This window comes from Achroia grisella, unplaced genomic scaffold, assembly GCF_030625045.1.
Source record: "Achroia grisella isolate CSIRO2021 unplaced genomic scaffold, CSIRO_AGI_Agris_v1 utg779, whole genome shotgun sequence".
Taxonomy (NCBI): domain Eukaryota; kingdom Metazoa; phylum Arthropoda; class Insecta; order Lepidoptera; family Pyralidae; genus Achroia; species Achroia grisella.
Window position 1 is genome coordinate 3,745,680 of NW_026713019.1, and position 12,474 is coordinate 3,758,153.

Sequence of the window (12,474 nt, forward strand, 5' to 3'; positions counted from 1 at the left end):
TATGTTTATTCATGTCTACGGTGCCCACATCCCTAAATACTCCAGTCACTTTACATTATTACAAGTCTATGAAATTATTTAATGTGACCCTAAAGTAAGACTACACGACTTGTAACTCTACATAGTATCTCTAACGCACTTACAGTACGAGGTAAGTAGCGTAAAATAAATGCTTAGTGCGGGTTAAATGTTTGCGTAACGCAAATGGGTCCGTAACGACGTTTCATGACTGTATTAGATGTATACTTAAACTACTTTTATGTATATTAACTAGCCGTCCGCCCAATATAGGCCTATGTAGCTAATGTCCTTCTGTAATATTGTATTTTGTAAATATTAAAAGCATTACATATTACTAAGCGCAAATAACACTACTTAGACTTCTCTTAAATTTCTATGTTAAGTTCCTACATGACGGTAAAAAAGCAGTAAGTCTACAGGATATTTTCAAAAGGGTTTAGCATGAAAGCATGTTTATTATAAACAAACAGGTTTTGTAGCATCCCAGTAAATAGAAAAAAATATCGCACTCTCATTTTCATATAGATTGAGGTACTTGCCGCAGCTGCCTATACATATATGTTTGTAGTTTATATTCGATCTTCTATGCAAATAGTGATCAGGATTTTATGTATATTACACACCGTGGCCATGACCTGATTATATTGAATACTGTAATTTGGTTAAATTAGTTAAATTGTTTTGGTTCAGATTCGTGGTTCAGGAAATAAAAATCAATACTTTTGCTAGTCTTGAATTTTATTCTCTACAGTCTGTTAATGTTATGCATGCACAGTGGTAAAATAATTATATTTGCAAATATTTTTCAGCGTACCAACAATTTTATTAATTTATATTAAAAAAAACATAATAAGGTTTAATATCCATAAGTAGCGTCAACTACAACTTTGTTTTATTTTAAAGTAAACTAAATCCACTAAAATTACCTGCACAACTCATCATACAAGTTTCTAGTAACAAATAAGTATAGATGCTGTTTGTCGCAATATTAAAGAAAGATGTGTCGCAATATAAAAGAAAGCCTACAGATTTCATGATCTGTAAACCAACTCTATCAGTTGAAGAGACATTATAAGTAGAAAATTAAGAAAATCTTCTGACTTGTTAGAGCCCATGGAAATTAAACTCAATCACGTGACAAAACATATTTCAAAGGTTTGAACGATGCTTGTGTCGTGTGTATTCATCAATCAAGTCCATCAATCCATCAATGTTTTTCTATTTGAAATTTACACGAAATAGTGCAGTGATATAAATTTCACGTTGTAACAAGCATAAGTACAAATATGTAGTTTGACATCTCTCTGTTGTCTGTTATATGTGCTGCTATACGTACTGTGTATACACAATCGACATTTATATAAATGACTACTATCTGTTTCCAATAGATAAGTCTGTATTATTGTAAATACTTCCACTCTGTATCTCGGGCCTTATTTATCGACTTGCAGATTATAAGTCGATGTACAAATAACCTTCTTTTAAAATCCATGTTACAAGAGTGACAAGCATTATTCTTTCCACAGTCCTGGAGATAAGCCGGTCCTGCAGTTAAGTAGGGCAGCCCAAGCCATTAGCTTTCTATTATACGTGTCTGTACCGTTTGAACACCTAACACCTATGAAATTTCTTTACTTCATATTATTTATAAAAAACTAGCATAGTAACAGAGATGGATTGACGTTTCATGTCCTTATAAAGAACGACGTTTTATAAAAAATATAAAAAAATCCAAGATATGAATAAATCTCTCTAACTACAAATTGGGCCTCAGTGAATTATTTATATATAATGACAAATATTGATTGGATTGTTTATAAAAATAATAAGTATACAAATAGTTTTATTTTATATTTTGGTATAAAATTGTCGGTGCTTTATTTTGAATTATTTAAGTGTTTTGAATATTTCATACAATGTGGATACAACTCCAGCATTAGGTATAACTTTAAAGATTAATATACGTAATTGAAGATCTGTCAATATACATTTGAATACATGTTAACACAAATGAAAGTAGGTATACTACAAATATGTGTATGTCTAGTAATTGTGCACTATACTGAAATATCCATAAGAGATTTTGAAAGCATTTATGTATTTAATGCAGTAAACTTCTTTTCACAATAGTGATAATAACAAAAGAAAAAAAATCTTTATATTAATTCAATATTTTGAATATTATATCCTAATAGTAATAGTACTAATAGGATATAGATTTCAATACCGTCTACCACCTTCTATCAGATAGGCCGTCAGTTTGTAAGTTACAGTTGCAAAAAATTATCTATGACATGTTTTTTATTCCCTTGGTCGGCTCTTACAACATCGGGAGTGAAAAGAAGTGATGAGACGTAGGTTTGTATTAATATTTTTACTCCATCGCTTTGGTGTTAAAAGGCCAGGGTTCTTAATTTATTTATTTTATACGTGATTCCAGACCACTCATGTTTTTTGTTAACCTGAGCGTTTTCATTTCTTCAAGTATCAACTTACTTGAAGCCTCTTGTGAAGATTTAGAATATATATATAGGCACAGAATATTTAAAGGATCTAGCTTAAATTCCCTGCCTGACAGTAAATAATATATGTAATCAAAGTAGTGTGAAGCTCTTTTGATATTTAATATTTGCGTTATTTATCTCTGCTATACTTACTTGCATAATTTAGATAAGGGTTTATGTCGTATAATTCTCAAGTCTTTCAAATAAGTTATAATATATAATAAATAGTGCTGTGATTTATTTATACGTTATTTAATACATAAACAAATGAAATAAAAGTAATATTTAAAGAACATCCGATAAAAATTATATGAATTAAACTTAACGAGTCTTTTATGCAATTAAATAAGGTATCGTTGTATATACCATAATAAAATTTATTGTAATAGGGTATTCTTAAGTACTTCGCTAACACAGAAATCACAGAAACTAATCGTTAGAAGATCTAGGGATTTTATTAGTCCTGCACTTGTCCTAATTGATTAAAGTCGGTTAACAAGTCTAATGCTTTTAGCAGCAGCTGGCCTTTACAATTTTACTGCACGAAAATCGTGACAAGTGCAGAGAACGGAAGGAGTAATAAAGTAGCTTATGAAGAACAATTTCTGTGTGACGAAAACAACTTTAGAAACCGCTGGGGTTTTTGACCTCGGCTGAAGTTCTCAAATTTCAATACATTAGAATGCGACAGAGAATCAATTGTAGGGGTTTATATTAGGTTTATATACAGGGCTATATAACGTATCCTTTACTATCACATACATGAAATTGACCACACAGACGTTTCTATCTCGGTCTAACTCAAGAGTGCGGATGTGAACCGCTAGTCTAGACTTTAAAATATAATAATATGTCGGACGCTACTGTCTTGCAGGAGATTAGATTCATTTGCTACTTGCCTTCGCCGTCAGGTATTCATATATAACATTATATTAGTATATTGGAAAATTAGTATACATTTATCTTTTACCATGTTAACACTTTCAATTGAAATGAAAAGTGTGAGGTTTCAATATTATAGATTTAAATAATTACTAACCTTTTACTTTTGATGTCAATTCAAAATAGATTTTATAAATATTTTAAATTCATTTAAAATTAAACTGTTGTAACAGATATAAGTAATTAGAGGAAAAATATTTTAAAACTCATAACCTTGATAAATTAGGAAACTCTTTAGATATTAACTTATTACCGACTCGCGTTAAGATAACCACGTTGTAAAGGAAAAACAAATAACCGGTTATATGAATAGTCAATGAACATTCAGTAGATACCTACTTGACATAATAGTAGACGTCATAATTTAACATCGAATATTAACAGAGCATTGTATTTTGAAGAAGATCTGATTATAAATCCCGCCGTCTATTAATATTGTTATTTTAAGGGGATTGTCGACCTAAACTTGACAGGGTAAATATTTTAGAATGTAAAGTGGTTATAGAATGTCAATTTTATTTTTACTTGGAAGGGGATAAATAAATAGGTAAACTATTAATAATACTACAGTAATATATAAACTATTAATAAATTAGATAAATTGGATGGCAAAGTCTATTTCATTACTTTATGGATTTATATCATTTTCTTTCATTCTGTAGGTCGCTGATCATCATTAAGTTTCCAATCTGAGTTCTATGTATGATTGATGATGCCTATTACAGAAACAAAACAGGTGTCGCAATGTGGATGAAACTCAATAACGGTCAGAATTTAATCACTAATTGGGAAGGTTGTAATGCTCTGAGTGGTCATGTCTTTAAACTGAATATTTGTGGTCTTACACACGCTAGTGGTAGCAAAATCAAACAAAAAAAAATCATTAAGCATGAAGGTTTGTATTGCCGTGCTAAAATTTAGAAAAGTCTACATCTATTTTAGCCAAGAAGCAGTTAGCTTTGTATACTATTTTTAGGTCGAAGTATGATATAGGGTAGAGGAGGCAGTGTTCCCCATGTCAAAAATCAGCTTGTTTACCTTCCTAATTTCATAAAAAAATATGTTCCTTCAACAACTTCAATAAAGAAAATTTTCAAAGTATAGGCATGTAACCACAGTTATTCCTCTTGAAGTCCACACCGAACCAACACTCACCACCGAAATTGAACCCGAAAATAAAATTTAGAATACCGAATTTATAAATAAGCGAAATGTTGTATACAATATCGTGAAGATTACAAACAAAATACGGATAATGTCACTATTCCTTATATCTAATGTTACATGCTTTAATTTAAAATAGTGAATCAATTTTAATAATATCTTGTACTAAATATCATTCAAAAATACACGACATAGTTTCGTTTTTACCATAGAAGGCGTCTTAATCCAATCGCTGTGTTCAAATTAAATTGACCTGAATCTACATACAGATTGAACGTTTGGAATCTGCGTTACAAAATATCTCCAAATACTATATACCTATTGTACCTATTATACTTATAAAAGGGAATGTATTTTTATTTACAAATATCATATTTAATAAGATTTCATAATTAGTGTTAAGTTAAATAAGTTGGAATGAATATATCTACGTAATATTTGTCTTATACGCATCTCTGTTTTATAAAAAAAAAATTGTTTACATTAAGTTGGCAATGAATTTTTAACTGACTACAGCAAGGAAGAGGTTTTTGCAAATTTCTTGAGTAGGTATATGTAACATTTCTGAATAGGTTTTTTTATAATCAACAATGTAAATAAGTTGAAATAAATTTCCATTTTAATTTTATCTTAAATGGATTAATTTTTTAGTAGTAAATAGACAAATAATCTAAATGGCTTTTGTTCAATGTTATTATGTTATTGTTTGTCTGTAATACAGTTGATCTTATTTGAAAAATTAGGTAATCTCTGTGATTGTAACACTGTTTGCAAGCTTCATAACTCAGATTTCAGATAATACCTTTTTTGTTTGTATTGGTGAGTTAGGACAAACAAGCTGACATCTTATCTGATGGATGGATACAAATGCAACCTATAGCTAAGTTTTGTACGAAGTCGCCTGCGATATTTTCTTTATCATGTGGAAAAATCTTCAAAGACCGTCCCCGTGGAAGCATACGAGCGACATTGTTGGAGTTACGAGATGGAGTCACCTATTTCAACCGCTAAGCGCTCGCTTTCAAGGTGTACATATTTCGATTGTAAGTGGCAAAAGGCGAAATTACAGGATGCGACGGTATCTTAGTCCTCGGAAATGGTAACGCATGAGTGATACCACCGGCGTCTTAAAATGACGTGATAACCATAGTGCTGATCATGTACTTATATATTCCAAACTATGTACAACGGCTCCAACAACTGCTTATGTATTTTATATTTATATAGAATATTGTTATCAATAACCATCAATGTGAATATATATTCATTATATAATTATATAAAAAAAAGTTATATAAGACGTAATGTTTTGTCGCATATACTATCCATCAGGCCGAACGTGACCTTTAGCTACTTTATAAGTCCATCCGCGCGTTTGGAATGGCCTCTGCACTCGTCCCTACTAATGTCCGGTAAAGCTGTAGAGACCAACTGCTGCCAACAGCATTATAGTTCAAAAAGTATACCATGTTCTGAACTAAAAAGAACATGTATTATAACTCACAACCTACTAGTCAAATATTGATCAAATTTATATAAACCATATGCACCAGCTACAAATACAAAAGAAATAATCACGTACAAAAAAATTCTAAAGGTAAGAAGGCATAAAAAATCCATTCGAAAAAAGAACTATTTATGGAAGGTACCTATTTGAAAAATAAGAGTAGTATATATACTTTTTTGTTACTTTCCTTATTGTTTGCATACATATCTTGAAAAGTATTTAATATTTTTTTATGTAATTCTACAATTTGCTAATTTATATCTCTATTTGTAAGAGTAGATATAAATTACATACGTAATCTTTCAAATATACTCAAGATTACACATATAGGTAGACTATATATTTTTTATCTTAATCATATATATAATCTTGTATGTATTCGAAAGATTATGTATGTAATTCAAATCCATCTAGTGTATCAGATAAGAAAGACGAGAGAAGACAATGTAAATAAACTAACTAATAAATTCTCTAGACATTTTGAATACCTACTTGTTTTTAATCGACATACCATAGTTTTATTTATTAGTAGTCTATAGTATACAAGCAAAATCACAATTATGGATAAGCTATCGACATCCAATTTACGAACAGACAAGCCCTTCAGACTACTACATGCGGTATCAAATATTGCCACATATTATGTATATTTATTTATACATCCACCAACTAGCTCATTCCCGAGTGTTCGTCAATTTATCTTCACGACAAATTTCATTAAAATCCGTTCGGTCGTTTAGTTATATAGATGTAAGAAATGGATAGAAAGACACTTACGCATTTTTTATTAATGTGAATTACACATTTATATAATATAGATAATACCTACATTAATATCATAACCCATAATCGGTAGCGTAATGAAGAATTAATTAATAATGGTACGAAATTCATTCATAAATAATCGGATGTATCTGTGTGCATTTTGCAAACAGTGAGCAATTACGGTATTTCTCAACTATTACAGTACGCAAATTTGTTTTTTAATAGATGAATATGGAATAGTCCACCTGTATAATCGATGCGGCTACATTTTTTTATTTTCACTATACATTATAAAGACAACGGAGAGCTCTATAAGCGAGTTATTTGATTGTCCCGGAAACTGGGATATCTAACACCAAAATGGAGCGAGAGTAAAGGAAAATCAATAGATTTTATCTAAATATATATAAAAACGATAACGTGAGCTCTGAAATGTGATATATCCAGGGATTATATCGAGTAGTTTTCATGAACAAAAGACAAATCCGCTTAAGACCGTCACGGACACGCATAGCGGGTTCCATAGACTTAAACATAGCTACTCAATTCAATTCAATATTTTATAACACAATAATACTACAATGTACTTGCTCTGCCCGTGGCTTGTACGCATAGATTTCAGAATGTTTGCGAACCAATTGGAACGAAACAAACATATAATAAACGGGAAGCTACAAGACATAGCTAACTACAATACATCAGTGAACACGGTAAAGTCAATTCTGAGATTGCTCCAAAAAACACAGTTATAAAATAAAAACACCCTAAAACATTTTTTTACCCAAGTAGAATAAGTAAGTAATAAGTAACGGATAACTTAGGATAAAATCTCAAAATGAACCCTGTGGGGATACAAATGTTTAATTTACTTAGTATTTCTTATCTTCTGTGAGTTATTAAGTGACCGAAACAATTGGATTTAATTGTACTTATTGAGATTTATCCAGACTTAATTAAAATCTTTATCTACGTATGCTTCAAAAGATGTATTTTTAACCGTAATGTTTTTAATTGGTTTCATTTTTGTTCTGTTTATTTATTACTTACCATACAGAGTAGTGTGTACATAGATAGTTGCAATAAAAATGTAGCTAATCGCTGTCTGTACATGAAATTTATTAACGTAATGGAACCTAGAACAATGGTTATTATAATTTCTGGTTGTGCGTTTGCTAATCTTAAAAACAGCTTAGCCGATTTGGGTGTAGTTTGCACCAATGTATTGTGGTAAGCTTCACTTAAAATTTTGTTTTCCAGTCTGTTTACAACCAAAAAAGTTATGTAGATACGAAGTCGCGGGCTAAGTAATGTATTCAGTTATATGTATTTAAATTTATTGAGTTATGTAGTCATAGGTATGTATATTATCGATATCTCATCAAAAAAGATTGTCACCGACACAGGCTAAGATCAAATGCCAGTCATATAACATATCTAAAAGAACCAAACAGTATGGGTACGTAGACAATAGGATATTAATTTCAATAGGCTTTGTAAGAACGATAAAATTGATAACGATATTTTTAAGCAGACGTTTCTTGAAATAATGTTTGAAGAATTGAGTAGGAGAATAAAACACAATAGACGTGAGAAGAAAAATCTCTTCTCTATTCTCCTTCAATGGAGAGTAAAAGATGTCAAGTTGTAATAATTTATCCTTTCAATGGTGATGAAGCCATGTAGATTTGTTACCAATTAGTAATGATAATGGGAATTAAAAATATACTATTAAGATAACGTGTTCTTGTATGTAATCAGAGTAAAATAAAATTTCAATTACTCATTTCAATAATGAAATTTGAGAGATTTAAGAGATTTTCAATTTCATGTCGCATACTTATTTTAAAATCAGATTGTTTCTTTCTTAATTATTTCTGTACAAATAGAAAATAAAAATGGAATAAAATTCTGCATCTTCGAATTATGTATATTGATTTTTTATTATTACGGGCGCATCTTCGACTTCAAAAGTAGGTAGATACTTCAATTTGATATAATGAGAATTGGATCTAAAAAGCTTATTATCTAAACAAGCTCTCTTCATTATTCATTGGGCATCGGCTTCACAATTGGCTTTGTTGATTATTATATAAACAATGTTGCCTATAGAAAGCCTTAGCCATTGTTTTGGCTTTGTCGATACAATTTTCATGATCATGTATACAGTTAGTTATGGATTTATTAAATCAATACACTATTACCATGACTACTGTAATGTGATGCCATCAAGTACTTAAGTAATTTAAATAATAAAATATGTTTTCTATTGTAGTATTTAATAAACTTATCTTAAGTAAAAGTAGGTAAGTCTATTTTCAACTACATACATCGTAAAGCCTTTTTCGATAAAAAGTATTCATATGAAAGATAAAGATAGTCGAAGCTTATCATGATCCATTTAAATCCTTACTAAGACTGCAAAATAATACTGTAGATATAAATGGTTAGAAACCCTCGAACTTATTCACTAACAAGTTAAATGAGAGTTAACGTAATTGTTAACAAAAAACAAGCATCCGTGGAAGCATACGATTTTGATGACGTTCATGAATATGTTAGCAAGAAACACTATTGCATACCATTATGAACTAAATAAATAATTGCCACAATCTAAAATAAATAACTATTATTAAGATTTTTAAATGCTTAGCGACAATTTAATATCATAAAAAATATATATATAGATTAAAAAATTTATTCGTCGTTTATGTAAGTATTAAAGTGGTGATAATTTTCCATAATGAAGTAGGATAATGGAAGGACTGTTAATGAGTGGTACTACTTAAATGAATGAAAATGACAGCGAGTGGTACGTTGTACCTTAAACATCAAAATTCAATCACATTTAGTAATCACTGATAATAATCTTAATGAGAAGTTTTATTCGGTCATTTTACGGATTTAATCATTTCGTAACTTAGTCAAATTAGACGCCACAGAAAGCTCAAGAAAAGTTAAAAGATAGATTGCTATCACTTAAACTCTGGTGATATATGTACAAATAATCTATAATAGGTTATATGATACATAACCTTAATCATGATTTTCATTAATTCATTATATCGGATACATACCTATTTTATGTCAAATATACACATGTATACATAAAACAAAATCCTTCCACCGTCCTTTTTTCAAAATTATAAATAAAAGTTTTACATTTTGATGTCTGGTGAAGTTCTTCACAATTTTGAATCCGTAATATACTTAAAAAGAAAATTCTTAGTAACTCCAAACTATATAATTTATATTAATGTGTACCATGTTGTGACAAATAAATTTCAATAATTCTATAAAATAATTTTTGTTCTTAGTTTTCAGAAATCTAGAATATATTTATCTTAGTTCATATTAATATTTATACCTATGTATTTGTTTCGTCGTGGAATTTTATATTTGGCTATCAAACTTTGTAGTACGCAAGGGAAATTAAGGTCTTTTAAGTAAGATTGTCAAATAAAAAGCTTGGGTGGATAAAAATACTTAGAGAAAAATATTTTTTGCTATACAAATATAATCAATTTTCTCTTTTGATATTATAAGTGTATATTTTCATTTATTATTTGTCTTATTGTTCTTTAAATAATGTGGATTATCGCTATACTGACCAATATAATAAATAAAAACTTTCAAAACCATAGATTAATTACTTAATCAATTTATTTGTTTTTTATTTATTTCATACGGCTAGGAAGATATTTTAAACAAATCCATAATTATTCTGTACACTGGCATTCTCCACTATAAACTAAACCTATTACAGTACAAGTTACTACGCAAAGAGACGGTGGTCATCCGTTGCTATGGTTTTGTGAATAAGTAATCTATAAACCTTATATATCTTATCCACTATTGGTATCATACCAATTTTAAATTGCTTGGTGAAACGAAATATACTTCCCGTCACCGAAAAGTTGATCAACAACGTAGGCATAATCTTGTTTCGATCAGACTAGTCAATGACTATCCACCACCATAAAATAAAATAAAACTAGTACGTGGCCATATGATTATGTATATTTAAATAAATGCCACAGTTCAAAGTGTTACTTCCGCGTTTTAATGCCAATGTTTGTTTTATTTTATCTTTAAAATCTCAACTTGTCTCTAAATTGTTCAATTCTTCCCTCACTATATGTTCCTTCGGTAAATTTATATACGTAAGAATACTGTAATGATACCATGCTTGTTCTACTAAACACACTGTTTGTACAAAGGTATGTTAAAAACTGTAAACTTATAATTTGTATCGTGATGATGTATACCTGTGGTGATGAATATCACCTAATCACCTGTCTGTTAAAAAATGATCCGGAGTGACAGCGTTAATCCTACTTGTTACCACGGAATAATGTAATCCAGGTTTGTATTTTCCTATGATAATAAGCCAAGGTAAAATACAAAATCTGGTTTAGTTAAAAATAAAACAATTGTACTTTAAATGGGACTTGGAATTTGGTAGATAAAAGTCATTTCATCTCGGTAATGCGTTCTTGTTATGAATGAAGATGACGGGAATTCAGTGGCGAGCAAAGTTGATTAAGAATAAGGATAATATATAAAAAGACAATTACACTTGCAATACAAACTACATTTATTTTTAATTAAATAACCTGGTATCATAGATCTTGCCTATGAATATTATAATTACAATTTTCAAATATTTAGTTTAAACTATGATTTCTAAATTATTTTGTTAATAAATACGTTGCTAAAAAATTTCCGTTTGGATGTAAAATACGACCTTTATAATTAATGAGACGTAATAAATTGAAAGCCATTTTAAATGTAACGCAAACACTTCATTCTAAATATGTAGATTCTTATTTATAAATTTTATAATAAAAAAGATTTGATGAGCAAATAATATAAACTAAATAAATTGGAGAACAAAAATATATATAATATTAAAAAATATATTTTTAGACTTAATTTTTTTATCCTACATCTTCTGGCTGTACCTTAACTAAGTATAGAGGACTACACTACAATTATATTATATAGGGGAAGACATTACAATTAAGAGCATATTACCATTTCCTAACAATGTATTTATTTAATTATTTAGTAAATTAAAAGTAATCTTAAGTTACTATCACGCTTTTTTTAATGTAATGACAAGTAAACAAAGAAAATACATGCATAGGGGTCGCCTACTTACAGGTCATTTCGGTCGATCGGTAATATGTCCATTGTCATCAGTTCATACGACAACCGGGGACCGTGACTATAGACCAATAAGTATGGGTTTGTAAACGCGAGTCCCGGCCTCGCTGCGGAAAACTGAGGCGCGCGGAAAACGTCTAGACACTACGACGGCTTGCTTCGCACTGTCTGCTCTTTGTATATTCCTCTTCACTTTGCCTACATATTTTGACAATCGTACAACAGGTCTAACACGCGGTGTTTTGTCAATTCTCATTGACACAACTCACTCAATAAACTTGAATAAACACTTACAAAGACATTGTTATGTTCCAGTACACACACATTTTCTCTATAAATATCACGTGTGGTATCACTCGTGCCAAGAGCAGAAAAAATAAATTGCTCACATAATACAAGTACAAT

The 12,474-nt window shown here is 29.8% G+C and overlaps 1 protein-coding gene across 2 annotated transcripts in view; it reads right to left on the reverse strand.

Annotated features, from left to right (window-relative positions):
• The window catches only part of LOC131850699 (G-protein coupled receptor dmsr-1-like), a 67,226-nt gene extending 55,005 nt beyond the window's left edge, over nt 1-12,221 (reverse strand). For both annotated transcript variants that reach the window (XR_009357850.1, XM_059201020.1), the window contains exon 1: nt 12,065-12,221. The gene's annotated coding sequence lies outside the window, so the exon portion shown is untranslated. The remainder of the gene's footprint in view (nt 1-12,064) is intronic.
• Nucleotides 12,222-12,474: the final 253 nt, after the last annotated feature.